The 17,954-nt window shown below is 48.3% G+C and overlaps 1 long non-coding RNA gene across 1 annotated transcript in view; it reads right to left on the reverse strand.

Moving 5' to 3' along the window:
• Positions 1-1,504: 1,504 nt before the first annotated feature.
• Positions 1,505-17,954, reverse strand: part of LOC147662879 (uncharacterized) — a 116,912-nt gene continuing 100,462 nt past the window's right edge. The window contains exon 5 of the long non-coding RNA XR_015305479.1: positions 1,505-2,186. This is a non-coding gene — a long non-coding RNA (uncharacterized LOC147662879). The remainder of the gene's footprint in view (positions 2,187-17,954) is intronic.

The raw sequence follows: 17,954 nt of genomic DNA on the forward strand, positions 1-17,954 counted from the left end.
TTCTTCGCCGACTCGATGGCAGGGTAATCCTCGTCGACGAGGACGTCGACAGGAGGGTGATCTTCATCGACGATGAGCTCGTCGACGGTATGACAGTCGTCGACGCCTTGTCGACGACTAAGTACTCGTCGACGGTACCTTTAGAATCTTCGTCGACGGAGTGCGACGATCGATGGCACGATCTTGGTCGACAAGATGGGACTAATTGATACGTGAACCAGTGTCGACGGTGAGGAGGATGAAGACATCACCATAGCTGGTCTTGGTGAATAGAATGTTACCATAGATGTTTGAGAAGCACTGACATGGAGATGTCGACGGTGGAGCTGTCATCGACGCTGAAGTGGACAAAGTCTTACTCTGAGGTAACATTTTATGAGAAGCTGTCTTGGAAGATGAAGATTTTCCAGTTTTCCTTGGGGGCGTAACAGGACCAGATTTAACAGGTGGAGAAGCCTTTTTTGAAGTAAAAGGCACGCCAGAATCCTTAGAGGATTGGGTTTTCTTCAACACCTTTGCCCCAGGAGCAGCCTTCTCAACCTCAGCCTTCCTCTTTCTAGAGGACATAGTAGACCCCGAGGCTATACTCCCTACCTCAGAAACGGGGTTATCCTGGTCCTTGATCTTTTGGAGCCACAGGAGAAGACGACCCGCTCTGTCCCGGAGGGTTTTCTGAGGAAAGGTTCTGCAGATTTTACACTCCTTTACCTCAGGATCTGGATATAAACAATATATGCACTTCTTGTGAGGATCCTCCTTAAACAGCCTCAGCTTCGCACAAGAATCACAAGCCCTAAAGATGGATCTTGAAGTAGACATCTTTAGAAGGTAAAAAACCCAACCAAAGTAAGAAGAAACTGAGCAGAGCTAAGGGAGACTCCCTTCACACGTCGTGTGGTAGAAAATCTGAGAGCCTGAGCCTCTGAGAAGAACATTCTGGTGAGTACTGTCGCCTGATTGGCTGCAGTTTGGTCAATACAAAATGACTAGGATAGTCATGAGTGTGGAAGTTTTGTACACTGTAGCTTAGGGCTACTTTACTTCCTGGTTTGTTATTACCAAGGTTTTGTTTTTTCTATAGGCATATTATTGCTTTTTTATGTACTGTGGGACTCCCACTCCGACGACGGGGAATGATTCAGGCATGTGAATCTATGAAAGACACCCCAATACTAGAAAACTAATACTTATGGAGAAGACCGACTACCAATTTAATAAATTCCATCGCTCTTGATTCTCATTCGTTCAGGGTTCGCTTGAATTGGTCTGTGACTTGACTGACGATAAAAAGTAATTTGAACAGTTACAGATGACGTTTTTAAAGAATATAGCTCTCTTACTATGGTAATTACAAAAACATGCTTGGCAATTAAAATCTTTAACACGTAATTCGCTAAACAGACATGTAATAGTATATTTTTCTTAAATACGTTTTTCTTTCAGTTGTCTGAATAATTCTTAATTTTTAAACTTATTTATTGTACACAAACTCAAAACTAATATATTTTTTATTTCAAATTGTTTTTTATTGATTTTCCTGAAATAATAATACAAAATGATATCACAGTAAAAGTAGCAGAAATAATAATAATACTGACATATGAAGAAACCTAGAAAAAGTGCAAAAGAAGAAAATGTCCATAAATTATCCAATTTCGATGCATTATGAAATGCAGTTATGTTGGAGAAGGCAGTTATGCTGGAGGCACAGGTGTCTACAGCGGTTCATTCACAAAGCTGAATAAATCATAAAATGACTAAAGTAAATTCTTGATGAACTCCTTTTTTGCATAGGTACTTGGCTCGAGCTTCATCTTGCACCAAAGGACATATGCTCATAAGCAATTTAACTCTTGGTACACTAAAGATCATCACGATTTCGAGATGCATTTATAACGCTTTTGGTAAAGAAACCTTATCACGTTTTAGTTATCTATTAACATGCGTTCATGCGCGCTGCTGTTATTAGAAAGTACTAATCCTATATTTATAGGATTTCAAATCGTTACTACTGGAACAATTGTGTCTTTCAGCTTCTTTACAGAATATGTCAAAGCTAAATGGATTCATGAGATCCCGATAGTGATGTAATATAGATTTTTCATTTGGGCTGACAATTCTGACACTGGTACAGGCATCCATTTCTTCAAAACCGTCATGAACTCAAAGGCTTCTGGAGTGGCAATCTAAAGGCACAAAACAAAAGTTAAGGAAATACATAGTACCAAACCGAAAGTTATGGGTAACATCTTTTTGTTAATTTGTCATTCAACTGCAGAAGCCGGCGACATTCATTGTTTCAACATTAAATATGCTTCTGGATACAAAGATTAACCCATTGAGTGTTTCTATTTCCTGTAAAATTATTTTCGGTAAGAAAGCCAGGTAAAATACATCATGTTTTGCATTATAAAATATGGTTCAATATAAGATCTAAAAGTGATATTTTCCCTCAAAATACATTAATAAACGAAGGCTGTAAATTAAATGTAACAGCCTGTTCTCAAACTTGCAGGCAGGAAGCTCTGCCTTTCTGCATATAGCATCACTTGCTAGCTAAAAGCATATGTCAATTCAATAACTCATGTTCACAAATTCTACCACAGAAATCCCAGCTTCTCTCGATTCTACCGCTATATGTTTTTATGGACTTGCCATAAGTAAGTCTTTCTCTGGTAGGAGTACACCAATGGCCAGTTATACAAACAATTTGCAACTCGCAAATCGGTTGCAATCGGAAAATGGGTTGTACGCTATGTGCAAAAACCATTTGCAAACCTAAAATAGTGATGCTATCAATTTGTGACTAGCAAATTTTAGCGAACAGAAATAGCCTGTCCATATTAGAGAATTGCTAATACAAACTTGCTAATGGGACGTATAAGTGAGTCGCAAATTGCGAATAATTGCTATTTGGCCTGCTTTCGCATGCAATTCACCACCATTTCAAACCAGGTGGTAAAATGGTGCAAACTATAAAAGCAGGACCAAAATACCCCATGGCTGTCCACAATCACCGCTCAGTACCGGATTGCAAGGTGGATGCACATACTGGCTGCTCAGCAAAGGAGGAGGCGGAGACAAGAAAGCATTTTCCGAGCCAGGCTGACCCTTTTTCAATAAACAGAAGAAATTTATGACCAATACAGGTTAAGTAGCACTCTCATTCTGGATATCATAGCTCTTTTGAAGTCACATTTAGAAAAGAGTACTCAACAAAGTAATTCCATCCCCACCCATGTTCAGGTGTTGTGCTAGTTACACCTATTAGCCAATGGAAGTTACCAAGATGTGATAGCTGTTGCAGGATGGGTGTCTCTAGGTGAGCTTTTGCATTTCTTCAGGAGATTCTTAGAAGCCATGCTTATCTACATCCACTGCCACATATACCTGGCCAGGAATGCATATACCTGTCCAGGAAATACAAAGTACAATACTGCAATTCTACCGGATTGCTAATTTCCTCATGTCATATGGTGTATAGATGGGGCCCATATGCCCATCCTCCCAGACAGAACATCAATTTAGGAAGTGGAAAAAACACCCATAAAGTTCAAGTGGCATGTGATGCCACAATATTATCACTGATTTAGTGTCACAATATCCTGGGAGTACCCATAACTCATTCATGTTTAGGCACAGTGGAATTTACAAACTGTCAATTGGGGAGTTTGATGATTGATACTTATTAGGTACCTAGAATACATGTCAAAACATATTTGTAACAGCTCAATCCACACAAAATGTATGTTGCCTCACACTTATGTATGTTTTTCAAGTGACACTGTGCGCCCTACGTCCCTGGATTCTCACACCCAACCTATTTAAGGCCACCCAGAATGAGAGGAGATATTACACTGCACATTGGTGCACCAGGACTGTAATTTAGTTGACATTTGGGCTTCTGAAATCACGGTATCAGTGCCTGCATAAGAGTGGGGGTGCCTTACAATATGCGCCAGAAATTGACGGTAAGATGGTAGTAACGTGTGCCATACTACACAACATTTTCAGCAGGAGAGGCCCACATATTCTGGTGTTAGAATCTGATTCAGAGGATGGACAATCCGTCAGATGAGTGGAGGGGAGGAGGCACAGCGATCAAATTGCCACACATTACTTCGCAAGGCAAGTCATGGATAATTCAGCAATTTGAAATACCATGGTTGCACAACAGTTTGATTGATCAAAGTGAAGATACCTTTACTATAAGGTGTTTCACAACTTTTTCAAAATAATCTGTATTACACAGATGTATGCAAAATGAGGTGAACGTGTAAGTTAGTAACAGTACAAACCTAAATTAAACCTAAATATTTAGGCACCCCCTGATTGGTACCCCTTAATGTTTTCTGCGACTATGTCCAGAATAGGACTTGTCACCATGTCGAGGAGCAGGTGTACAGCAACTACTGTGTCACAGCACTTGTGCATCTGTGGCAGAGATGCTGCTGACACTCGACAATTCCTCACTATCTGGTGCCCTTCAACCACCCCAATTGCAATTTGTGCTCTCTGTATGGCTTCCACTGCAGTGGTAATGTCCAGGGTCCTTCAACACCCCCTTCTGAAGTGCCCCATTTCGACCTGCAGTATCACAATACACTTTGATAAGACTGGGCTGGCATGTGCAAGCCTTCCAATGGACCTTATTAAGGCTTCCATACGCACAGCACTGCTCCCCTCTCTGCCTCTGATTGCTAGTGTTTTCCATTTTATCGGCCACTATATTGCATGCTAAATGTTATGCAATTTTCTGCTGACTAATTTGATTTAATTGTGCTGCAGGCGCTGAATCTGCAGCATGGATGCCTCAAGCCCATCAAACATCACTTGCTGTTCTGCAGTTGTCTGGGACCCAGAAGGCTGGTGTACATGAGGAATATCACAAAGCATACAAGCATGAACTGCAGTATGCTGGTGGTGGGGCCTGACAACTTGTGGCTGGATTGGAGTGGGTAGCTGGATGGCATCCTCACCCTCAAATGATGGTGGCTGTGGGAAGAAAGATGCACTGCTGGAGTGGAAATGAGGTGGTGTGGACAGACTCTCCACTAATACTACTTCTTCCTCCACCATGTCCCTTTTCTCCTCTCTCATTAATTTGGCATTCCATTTCTTCCTCAGGTGCATCTATTGAAGAATGGACAAGCTAATAATGGTATTATATGGGAAACCCATTTGTCTTTAGTCGTACAATATGATGCAATAAATGTCTGCCACTGAATACAGTGTGTAATTGTTTGACCACAAGTCCCGTGATGCACCACAAGGGGTACTTTAGCTATGTAATGGTCCCATACTGATCTGCTTGTATCTGTTCTATTTTTACATTAATGTAGTATACAGCTATATAGATGTACACCTATTTTAAGATGGTGCAGATGCATAAGTATCAAGGCTGCCAAAACCAACTATTGCCTCTGGCTCCAGGGTAGTCTCTACGATTGCCTCCAGTGTTGCGAGTGGGGGTGCAGTTGAGGGACCACCTCTTGCCTGGGCCTCATTCAGGCTTGTTGCCACCCTTTCTTTGGTGCGAGACTAGAGGTCATACCACCTCTTCCAGGATGGATCCTAATGGAAGGGAGCCTCTGTGAATGGTTCAGATGTGACTGGCTCGCTGATCCTCTGAAGATGGCCAGCAACCATCACCACCACCACTACTGTGAATGCCCGAGGGGCTCAAGTGAGGGCAAAGTGGAGCATGGCAAACTTAAAATCATCCTGTCCTACCTTGAAACACAGGTAGAGTCTGTGGGACTGCAGCAGGAAATCATGAAAATACATGTCACCCACATCCAATGGCACCATCCTGTCACTAGGATCTGGGGCATAGAGGATCTAGGCCGGTGTAAGTATTTTGAATTTTTCCTTCCACTGGACGGCATTCATAGGTCAAAGGATCAAAATGGGCCAAAGGCCCCCACCATTGTTTAGCAAAAGGAAATAGCGCAAGCAGCAACCCTTTCTGTTTCAGTGTCCAACTCTCCTGTGGGAGGAAAAGGTATGGCTTAGCCATGCTGAATGATTTGACTGACACATCTGTCAGATGTAATGGATCACCATCCTGACAGTGCTGGCTGTTGCCTCTCACAGGGTAGCTGTGTGCCATTAATGGCAAGCTAAAGCGGCTTGACAACCACTGCCACAGGGGACGGGGACTGGGAGAACTGACACTCTTATTAGCCTGCGGATTTCCTGCCAGATCCAGGTTCAAGCATTCAAAAGACCTGGGATGACTGTAGTGTTATTATTGAAAAAGTCAATGGTCCTCATTATAACTAAGTCGGGGCAGATCTTCCCTTAACGTAATGGCTGGGAAAGTGGTAAACTATGGTCAAAATCAGAGCCGAAAATATAGCGCAGTTTCGGACACTGCTTCCGCCCTAGTAGAGACCCGGATATTGTAACCAGTAGGGCTTTAGTAATTTCATAGCATGACATCGGTTGGGTTCAAGTCAGTTTGTTGTCCAACAACAAAATAAGCACCACATCATCTTCTGGTGCCATCTGTACTACCTGCCATCATGGCACACTCGTTATCTGCTCTTGGAAAATGAGTGGATGATTGGGTCGAGTCCAGCTTCTTTTCATTGGGCGTGCATTTGGATTTAAACCACGAAATGGACCTATCACAAATTCCTTGCCGCAAGTATTAAAACAATTATTAAAAGTCCATCTCATCAGCATGTTTCTACCAATAATGTTCAATGCTTAAACAAAATATGTTGTATTACTGTAATGTCTTCATTGCTATTTTGTTACGTGCTTTAACACTCAGGCCAGTAAAAGGCTTCTTTATGTGACACATTTGTTTGTGCTGATTGATGATTAATTTGCGGTTTCCCTTTGGCAGCAGATGTTAGTACAGGAACATGCTCAAATGACCTGTTCATCCTAATGACTCGTTTGTGGCGATTCTGGTGACTTCATTATTGTTTCTCTTTAGCAGCAGGTGCACGTCTGGAAAAGGCTCAATTGACCTGCTGACCCTGATGACTCCTGTTTGTGTTGACTGATGACTTCATTGTTGTTTCCCTTTGGCAGAAGATGTAAGTTCTGGAACCTGCTTGAGGGCACCACCTACTGAGATGGCACCTCTATTTAAAGAGGTTGTGTCCTTTCAACTGTGCTTATTATTCATTTTTGGTTTTGAAAAGAGTTGCCACATCGAGGAGCCAAACACCCAAGAGGTTTTCTCAATTTCAGAGAGCTGTTCCGGTCTTCCTACAGATCAAGGCTGCATGTGTTTCCTGATACTACGCTCTCTAACTGTGTGCTTTCATTCCCCGGATAAAGTACCACCTTCTGGAGCTCAAGCAGAAGTTCTTCTGGAATTGGGAAAACTGAGCACTCCTGTAAGGTGGATAGTTGGGGGGCACTGTAGGTCTGCACTAGGGGTTGGTGAAAGGAGATCAACAAATCATAGCATGGGAGGAGGAGCTACGCGAGCATCCGAGATGGCCGTGTGAGCACAGGGCTCCCGGGACCTTCGCCGCCCTTCGCACATATCCTGATTTTATCCTGATTTTGCAGATGGGTTACTGAAGATGAACCTCTGCTGACACTTTTGCTCTTTCAAGAATTTAATTTGGACCTTGGGAACCGCAGCTACGTCGGTCCGAACTTCTGAGGCCCACCTCGCGGTGAAGCCGGGGGCTTGGCAAGCTGGCACGCCGGTATGAAGTTGAAGAACAACGGCAGAGGGGCTTTCCCCCAGTAGCCCTGAACCAACTTTCAGTTTCGTTTTTGGGTCCGGGCTCTATCAGATCGCAGGACTGTTCCGGTATGTCAGAGGTCTGGCCTGGCTCTGCCTCTTCATTGTGTGCATTCGGTTCCGAGCGCCGCTTCTGTATCGGCTTACGTTGTCACCTCGGCCACGCAAGCCCACTTTTGTAGACTTTTGGTGATTTGCCCGCGAACGGCCATTTTCACCAGGTCTCACGGGCCCCTCCAGGGCGCATCTTCCAATATGGCTAACAGGGCCGACAACGAGAAGCGGAAAACCAAGGTGCCTATTCGCGGGGGACCGATTCAAACTAATATCATGGATCGCTATACCCAGTCTAAAGGATCCCCCGGTGGCGCCAGCCGTACTCCGGAGGAAGCCAAGGAAGACCCGGCTGCGCTAACCGAACTGTCTCTCCAAGACATCATGGGCGCCATTGCCAACATGAAGGCTACCATCGGCCAGCAATATGAAGCTCTAGCTCTTAAGATCAACACGGTTGCCATTGATGTCACCTTGATCAGAGCTGACTTGTCTAAGACTAATGAAAAAGTGAAGTCGCTGGATTTGAAGACTTCTAGCCTTACGGCCGATGTGTCGGAACTACAAACTGAAGTAGTCAACCTTAGATCATCCAACGACCTCATGTCTCATCGACTGGAGGATTTTGAAAATAGGGCACGACGCAACAACATCCGCATCATTGGTGTCCCTGAAAACCCTGAACATCCTTCAACAGATCTCCTGGTGGAAGACCTCGTCCTAAATCACCTTGCCCCTACAGGACTGAGCAAATTCTTCGCCGTGGAGCGTGCCCATCGTGTGCCCGGTGGGAAACTGAAGCCGGGTGCCCCTCCGAGGCCTATCATTGCCAGACTTTCATTTCAGAGACAGAGACGCAATCCTGCAGGACTCGAGGGTGAGCGGCCCGGTAAAGTTCGAAAACACAACAGTAAGCTTTTACTCGGACTTCACTCGGCTTGTTCAAAGGCAAAGGATGGGTTTCCAGGGAGTGAAGCGAAGACTGCGAGACGTGGGCCTGAAATATGCTATGTTGTTTCCTACCAGACTTCGTGTTGAATACGAGGACCGGACGTTTTTCTTTAACCGTCCTGAGAGTGTGATTGACTGGCTGGATTCTCTGCCTGCCCGGAAGGATCGAACTGAGCACCCTGGTGGTTCCGAGGGTGGCGAGCCGGAGCAAGAGTGACACTGCGGTTCCCGACCTCCGAATATTTGACTTTTCACAGCTGGGTTCGATTATTCTAATATTTTTGTACTTTATTGTCGCATACCCGGGGATGGCAAGACTCTTTCCTCCTCTGGGTTTCTTCTTGTAGATTAGTTTAATGGTAGGGCGACAGGCACACTGCAAGTTGGGGTGGCTTTTGAGTCTAATGCAGGGGTGCAGGGTGGGGGAAGTTGTAACGGGTTCAAGTTGGAGGGTGGGGGGGAATGTTTGTGTGTTTGTTATTTTCTCTCAAGGCAATGTATTGTTCTTTTCTGTGACCCGGTTATGGTGTTCGTTGTGGGGTGGGTTCTGCACTTCTTGCTGGGATGGGGGGTAGTGGGTTGAGGCTAATGTCTTGGAATGTCAACGGATTGGGTGATAGAATAAAACGGGGAGTGGTGCTACAATTCCTGCGTCACCTGCCCCCCAATGTCGTTCTTTTGCAGGAAACACATCTGATTGGAAACACGTGTCACGCCATGAACAGGTGGGGGTACCGTCTCGTGGCACACTCTGGGTTCACCTCAGGTTCCAGGGGCGTGGGCATTCTTGTTCGGTCCTCTCTTCCTTTGGAAATAGACAACGCAATTCTTGATGACAGAGGGCGCTACGCCGCCCTCACCGGTAGATGGGATGGTAGGACTGTTTCGCTGATCACTGTATATGTCCCGCCGGGTCTACAGACATCTACTTTCTCAGATATTGGGCGTGTAGTGCTGGGACTTCCCGAGGTTACCTTGGTTATGGGTGGGGACTTCAATGCGGTTGTCTCTAGGGGGGTGGATCGCCACCCCCCTAGAGACCTTACCAAGTCTCAATCATGGCTGAGTGGGTTTTTGGAGACTTTTGGTCTGGTAGACTGCATCCCGAGCAGTTGCAATACACTTTTCTTTCTGGGGCCCATGGTAGTCTTTCCAGACTTGATTACGTCCTGATGCCGGCGGCGCAGTCCCCCTCTATCAGAGAAATCAGACACCTTGCCCGGGGCATTTCAGACCATTCCCCATTGTGGCTCTGTATGAACACTAGAGTGTGTGGTGAAGGACGGGTTGCTCCCATAAACCCCTGGTATTTTCGCAATCCTAAGACCCGTGCTGATTTGATAAAGTCCCTGGATCATTACTTTCTTGAAAATGTGGGGTCTGTGTCCTCATCTGTGTCATTGTGGGAAGCTTTCAAGACTGTCATTCGTGGGCAGGCTCTATCATTAATTGCTGGGGCTAAGAAAACTAAAAATGAAGAAATTGTTTGTCTTGAGACAGAGATAGTCGAGCTGGAGAATGACCTGGAATCTGGCGTGACTCACGCTAAACTGCACTCCCTCGGCCTGAAACAACTAGATTACAGATCCCTGATTAAGGATGCTGCCAAAATAATGAACAGGGAGCAACAGGGCAGATTGTATGATGTCGGGGACAAGGCGGGTAAATTGATTGCGTGGCTCGATAAGAAAGAACGGGCGAATCGTGTGGTTCCCGTGATTGAGAAACTGGATGGAGTGTGTGTGACAGATCCGAGTGAGATTGTTGAGTGTTTTGTTGACTATTTTTGTACGGTTTACTCTCCGGTCTCTGATAGAGCAGAGGAAGACTCGCATCTGTTACGCGATATTGCACTGCCGCGCCTATCGGAGGCTGACCGAGACCTAATTGATGCTCCACTGTCGGGTGACGAGATTGCAATTGACATTCGCTCTGTTCGCTCTGGCAAGGCGATGGGCCCCAATGGTCTGCCCATTGAACTATACAAATTGTGCCCTGATAAAGTTGCACCGTATCTCCGAGATATGTTCCTGGAGTCGCGTGAGCTTGGTGCTCTCCCTCGTGATCAGCGTCTAGCTACGATCATGGTCATTCCTAAGGAAGGGAAGCCTCGGGATCACTGCGCTTCATACAGGCCCATCTCGCTGTTAAACGCCGAACCCAAAATCCTAGCTAAATTGTTAGCTAACCGGCTGATCACTGTGATTAGTGACCTGATCCACCCGGATCAATCTGGTTTCATCCCGCATCGTAACACCGCACTCAACCTGCGGCGTTTGCATGGCGTCCTCGCGAGGGCTGAGTCTCTTCACGAACCGGCCATTTTGGCTTCTTTAGACGCCACGATGGCCTTTGACACTATAGAATGGCCGTATCTCTGGGCCGCCCTCGCGAAATTTGGTTTTGGTTCCGGGTTTATCGGGTGGGTGAAACTTCTGTATGAGAAACCGCTGGCTCAGGTGGTCGTTAATGGCCGAGTATCAGATTCTTTTACCCTTGGGAGGGGTACGCGGCAGGGTTGCCCGTTGTCCCCCCTACTTTTTGCGCTTGCTCTGGAGCCACTGGCTGCTTGGCTGCGATGGGAGCCTTCGATAAAGGGTATCCAGTGGACTCCAGATTTTGAGGATCGGGTCTCGCTTTACGCTGACTATATTCTGTTATACCTTACCTCCCCCCGAAAATCGCTTAACATTTTGTTCGATGTGCTCACTTCATTCGGAAAGAACTCCGGTTTAGTCATTAATTGGACTAAATCCTGTGTCTATGTGCTTTCGGGTGGTCTCCCCCCTTTGCCTCGTAGATTTCCCATCCAGGTCTCGCAGACTGGATTCAAATATTTGGGGATTTTTATTTCTTTGGACCCTGCCGCCCGCTATGAACGCAATTTACTTCCCCCTCTCCAAAGGCTGAAACTCTACGTCATTCGCTGGCGTAGACTGCCATTGTCGCCGCTCCGTCGCGCTGCATTGTTTAAAATGATGTCCCTGCCACGTTTTTTGTACGCGCTCCAGAATTCGTTTGACATTATCCCAGCAAGCTATTTCTGCGAGGTGGAGAGCTTACAGAGGCGGCTGGTCTGGGACGGACGTGAGCGAATTGCCCTTACTAAGCTAACCCTCCCCTGGTATGACGGGGGTATGGCGCTTCCGGATATCAGGCGGTAATATTGGGCTTCCCAGTTGAGTGCGATTAACCATGCAACGTACGCACCCAGCCCAAACCCAGCATTCGAGATGGATAGGCATCCGTTACCGGGTGGAAATTATAATAGGGCACTCTACTCTAAGGTGGCAGGGAAGAACTTAACAGGTCCCACCAAGATTGCTGTACGAGTCTTGCGTGATGCGAATGTGGCCTTGGGTTGGAGGGATCGACTGACACGTGCAACTCCTTTGTATGCGTCTGAAAGATTGGGATGCCTCTGGAAAACGAAAGGTTTTGAGAAATGGGACATGATTGGTATCAGCAGGGTGGGCGACCTCTGGGCAAGGGTGCAGTCAAGACTTTTGAGACGTTACAGACAGAATACGAGGAGTGACAGGGAGTTTTTTAGATACGCACAGGTTCGTCATGCTTTGACCTCGGTCTTCACTAACGGTGTTGATATCCCAGAGTCCTCCCCGCTGGAAGATCGTGTGCTTGATTGTCATGTGCCTGATAGTACGATTTCATTAATATACAAGAAGTTGATCAACAATCGGGCGGATCTCCTTGTACGTCTCAGGGAGGGCTGGACTGGGGATGGGTTGGAACTAGACGATGAGGACTGGCAGTCTGCGTTATCTTCACCAAAGGAGGTGGCTATTCCCGCCCGTCTCCGCCTCGTCCAACTTAAAATCCTCCATCGTGTGTATGTCGCTGGTCCTCGCTTGGTCTGTATGGGTTATTCTGCTGATGGGTTATGTAAGCGTGGCTGTGGAATGATTGGAACCTTCCCCCATATTATTTGGGAGTGCCCGGAGGTGGCTGCATTCTGGAATCGTGTGCATGCAGTGATGGAGAGGGTCACTGCGCTGCTGCCTGAAGCCCAGCGATGTCTGTTGAATGTGTGGGAACTGAATGATTATAGTGTCGCTCAAACCCGGTGGGCGACCCTTGGGAACATGATCGCCAAGAGAGACATTGCACAGTTGTGGGGTTCCCAGCGGCTGCCCACTGTATCGGTATGGAAGGAAAATATGGATTGGTGCATGTTTAGAGAAAAGACTGTATATCTGGCTAGGGGAAGACCTAGGGCGTGTACTAAAGTCTGGAACCAGTGGAATACCTACCGCGGAAACATATGTACGCCCCCCTTTGTTGAGAATCCAGATACCTCCCTTTCCCCCTGATCCGACATTCCATGTCTCATTTAATTTTGTTACTATTCATCGGCTTCCCCGCTGACCCCCCTGACCACTCGTACTAGTTATCAGTCTAAACAACATTGCACTTGGAGGTCCCTCCAGTATGAGCACGATTCTGTGTATAATGTACTATTGCCATGAGAATTGTTTTGTCTTCTCTTTTTCTTTTGTAAAAAACTAAAAAACAATAATAAGTTAAGACATTATCCTGCGTTGCTACGAATTTCATCCTGAATCGCTGCCGGTCCTCAGGGATGTCGGCGGAAGAGCTGTGGTATACAAAGATACACTTGCTTCTATTTCGGCTAGCGGCCAGCCCCTGTGGTTGTAGGCCCTTGTGTGTACCTTTATTTGAATGCACAATAAAGTTTACAAAAAAAAATCATAGCATGGGACACACATTGGGAACTAACTCCTCATCCCCCCTCAGTAGTGATTTGTCTTTGGTTATATAGGCTTGTTAAGGGAACTCGCAATGACCACTGAAAAGAACTGTTACAGCTTTTGATTCAGGAATATCAACATCTTTGTGTTTTTCTAATATATGGAACAATAATTCTGAACTTTGCTCTCTTATTGGAAACAACCAGTGTTTTCTCGTGTGAAATATAAAAACAATTCTTCGTGAAAGTAGAACTAAGAATTGCTGACTAACCTTTTTCCTTCCAGGTCTCCACAATAAATTCCATTTCCCTCGTTTGGCTACATCGATATTCTGGCAAAACATTCTCAGTGTTGTCAGAAGGAGGGCATCTTGAAAACATTACTTCTGAGGAATTCATCCATTCAATTATAGCAGCCTTCCCAGATGCACAGGTCACAATCGTGATCTCGCACTTGAGTGGGGATGTACCTGCTTTAGCGTTACCCGTGGTAAATTCGGAAGCCCCTCTTCTTTACAACTTGAGAGATTTTAAAAGGCAATTTAAGAAAATGTTTGATCAACGTGTTGTAGAAAGAAAGGTCACTTTGTAAAGGAGTGTTCAGCCATACTTAAGGCTCGAGCAATCTTGAAGCAGACTGCTTCACTGTGTCTAAAGAGGCAGAAAACTAACCAGCTCAAAGAATAAGCAGGAGTACCCTTCAAGCTTGACTGAAACACCTCTGGATCAATCAATACTTATACAGAGCTCATTGCCACATCTCATCTTGAACCCTACTCTAAAGTTCAAATCAGAAGTCGTAACTGTAGTGGTCATGCTAGACTTTGGGGCCCCAAGCAATTTCATAGATACTACCTATTGCTAAAAAAATAGGGATCTCTTCCATAAAGAAAAAGAGACCTGAAACAGTCAGGGCCGAAGACAATTCTTTGTTTACTTCTGGGAAATCACCCACCAGACTCAAATGGTTTACATGACCTGGGGCCAAAAATCACAAAATCATGAGTAAGAACAACATTTTGAATTAATTGACGCACGACAATTGAGAATAACTGGAATGCCATGGTTAATGGTTCATAATCCCTGCATAGACTGGGCTAAAAGGAACGTGAAGGAGGCGTGGCCAAGATGGCGGAGTGAACGGACCTGTTCCTCCTGAGCTCCCGCGCCCGCCTAGGCCCTGAGCCCTGAATTCACGCCTTTCTCCCCCCCAATCGGCCCGGTGGTCCGTGTGTGATCGGGAGAGCATAGGAGCGCAGCTGAGTGGAGCGCCGATTCCTTCGCCGGTCGCGGAGCCAGGTGCGGTGAACCGGTGAACCCGACTGCTAGAACCCCGAGCAGCGGTGGCGGAGCGGCGCCGCCTGGAAGCCCGGCTGACAGTAACGCAGGCCCTGGGGGCTGCGGAGGAAGATCTACTGCGACGGAGTCGCCCGCGGGTGGACCGGAGGTGCCGGTGGCCTAGGACCGAGGTGAGCTGAGCAGTCCGTGGACGGTGCGGCAGACCCCGGGCACGCCCCCAAGGCTAATCGAGGCCGCGGCTGCGGCCGGGCTGGAAGAAGACGCAGGCCGGGTCTACTGGCGAGGCTGCACTGGTGCAACAGCGGGTACTGGCGGATGCTTAGGAGGGGCGCGGAGGAGCTTTGACTTCAAGGTCGCTGACCGGTTCCCCGGTGGTGAGGGAGGCTCGGTCCCGCCCGGGGACTACGCGAGGCCGCGGCTGCGGCCTAGCTGGGAACGACCGACGGCTGAGGGCGCCAGAGAGGCGGCGCCGGAGGAGTGGCGGATCCTGTCGGGCTGATCACCGGCGATCGGCGGCCTGCCCCGGGAGCTGCAGTGGTCCTGGTCGGAGGTATCGAGGCCGGATTGTGGTGGGGCCGGGCCCCGGGCGTGATTCCCCCCCGCGATCTGGCAGAAGCGCCCCGGGGTGACGAGGAGAGTACAGAGCACCCAGGGGCATTGCGGATTGACCGCAGGAAGAGCCAGTGTTTGCGGAGCGCAACACCGGCGTGGAACTGGCACCGCGGCGACACCGGGCCTGAGGAACAAAGCCTGAACAGGGACGCTGCCCCGGAGAGCGGTGACGGGGCTGGGAAAGGCCCCTCTCGAGTGAACAGCTGCCGGTAGTGGAGGATCCTCGGCGCCCTGCGGATCGCACCTGGGGGCCGGAGTGGTGCAGGCCGGAGCGTCGGAGTCGGGCTGCTTGGAGCCGGGCCCTGGACGGAGCTTTCCCTTCTCCCCACGACTTCAGCGGAGGAGATGAGGTGTGGGCTGGGTGAGTGCATTGGGATGTGGAGCCCCCAGAGGAGCTACAGATTGCCCTGAGTAAAACGAAAGTTTGCGACATATTGCACCGGGGTGGCCTGGGAGACACGACAGCGCCTGGTACCCGGCGCATAACAAGGAAGGAGGTGTAACCTGGGGACAGCAACTGAGTGGCACTGGGCTCCCCCTGAGTGAACGGGTGCCGGGGGCTCGACCTTGTGTCACAGACACCATCGGGGACAGGCCTACGTAACGGAGGCTCCCGAGGGCTCACACCAGAGATAAGAGCCTGGTCGGGGGACGGGTTGGCTGGGGCCTGCTATAGTTTACACACGAGCAGCGGAGCGGTGAGGAAGATGGTCGGGCAGAAGGGCGGCAAGGGAAGCAATCGCACGCTCACGGAAATGCTCAATAAACCACCAAGCAAAGGAGACAAGACCTCAACACAGTCGGGAGGCGCATGCGGATCTCAAGGGGGAAACAGCGGAGAGCCCCCGGTCACCAGATCTTTTTTAGAATCCCTCTTCGGGACATTGAGGGAAGACTTTCAAGAGTTGAAAAAGGAGGTGGCCGGTGAAGTGCGGGAACTACGCAGAGAAGTGGATGGACTCGGGGAGAGGGTAGAAGCAGTTGAGAGCTCCATGCAAAGACAGGACGATGAGATTACGCACTTACAGCAGGAGGTACTCCGCCTCAGGGACCAACACATAGACCTTTAACTGCATAATGAAGATCTGGAAAACAGATCAAGACGAAACAACATTAGAGTCTGGGGAGTGCCGTCCACAGAAGAGACCTCCGGCATAGTGGCCTATTTGCAGGAACTATTCCGCACTGTCCTTGGCGAACCTGCGGATTTCCCCGTCAAGATAGATAGGGCTCACAGAGTAGGCCCGCAACGGCGTGCAACTGGGCCCCCACCGGATGTATTGGCTTTCCTTCCTGACTTTCCACTGAAAGAGCGGATTATGTATGAAGCAAGGAAGAAACAGACAATACCATTTAGAGGTCACCAAGTAGCGCTATATCAAGACCTCGCTGCGACCACGCTCCAGAAGCGCAGGGCATTCAAGATTGCAACAGACTTCCTGAGACAACACGATACGCCCTACTCATGGGGGCACCCTTTTCGCCTCATATTCCGATGGAATGGAGAGTCGCACCAGCTACGGTCTCTTCAAGATGTCTGCGAAGTACTAGGGATCACAGCAGAGGAGGAGGAATCGTCCACGCCACAGAGGAGGAGGAACTCAACTGATGGTGGCTGGCGGAGAGTCTCGAGACGCAGGACACAGAGTGCCTCACAGAGACCGAATTCGCCCACAATCAGATCTGGGATGGCGGACGCAATTTGAACAGCAGCCGAGACCTCGGTGGTTGAGGATGAAGTGGCACTAACCGCATAACGTGACTCCGGGGGGAGATTGACAATGCATTACTGATGGAGCTGGCTTTGGGGGCGGGGGGCGCGGGAAGGCGAGGGAGGGGTGCTGGTGGCAAGTCGCCCACGAAGGTAATTCACCACAGACTTGTCCGAGAGGGGCAGGCCTGGGACTACTTGGACTACAGACGGTTGAGAAGGATGGGTTGGAAGGTTCAAGTTGGGGTAAGGGGGAAGGGAGTGCGGGGGTCGGGGAGTTGGGGTTCGGGGGCCTTGGGATCCGGGTGGGGGGAGTTCGGGGAAGCTCTGTCCGGTGCTTCTGTTATGTTCGCTCAGCTTAGCCAGACCTCACAGGCCGATCCGAAGGCAGGATTGGCACTTGCTGCTTGTGCTCGTCAGGTGCTGGAAGGTTACATTAATCTGGTATGGCAGGATTGAAAGTAGTGACTTTGAATGTGAAAGGGCTAAACAATCCCACGAAACGTAGGGTGGTTCTCTCCTTGTTAGAGGCCTCACAGGCAGACATCTGTCTGCTGCAAGAAACGCACTTGCTGGTTGGTGACTGTCATAGGTTACGGTCCCGCTCCTTCCCCACACAGTTCTTTTCCTCCAACACCACTAAAACGGCAGGAGTAGCTATATTGGTATCTAAATCTTTTAGGGGTGAGGTGCTACACAAATTAGCTGAGCAAAAAGGGAGAATGCTGGCGTACAGATTTAAGTTGGGGCTTCTGCAATTCACGGTGGGGTCGGTTTACTGCCCAAACGAGCGTCAGGAACATTTCCTCCACACTACATTGATAGATGTCACAGCATCTCCTGACAGGCATCTCATTCTGGGGGGGACCTGAAACTGGTGT

Source organism: Lissotriton vulgaris, unplaced genomic scaffold (genome assembly GCF_964263255.1).
Source record: "Lissotriton vulgaris unplaced genomic scaffold, aLisVul1.2 SCAFFOLD_492, whole genome shotgun sequence".
In the NCBI taxonomy this organism is placed as follows: Eukaryota; Metazoa; Chordata; class Amphibia; order Caudata; family Salamandridae; genus Lissotriton; species Lissotriton vulgaris.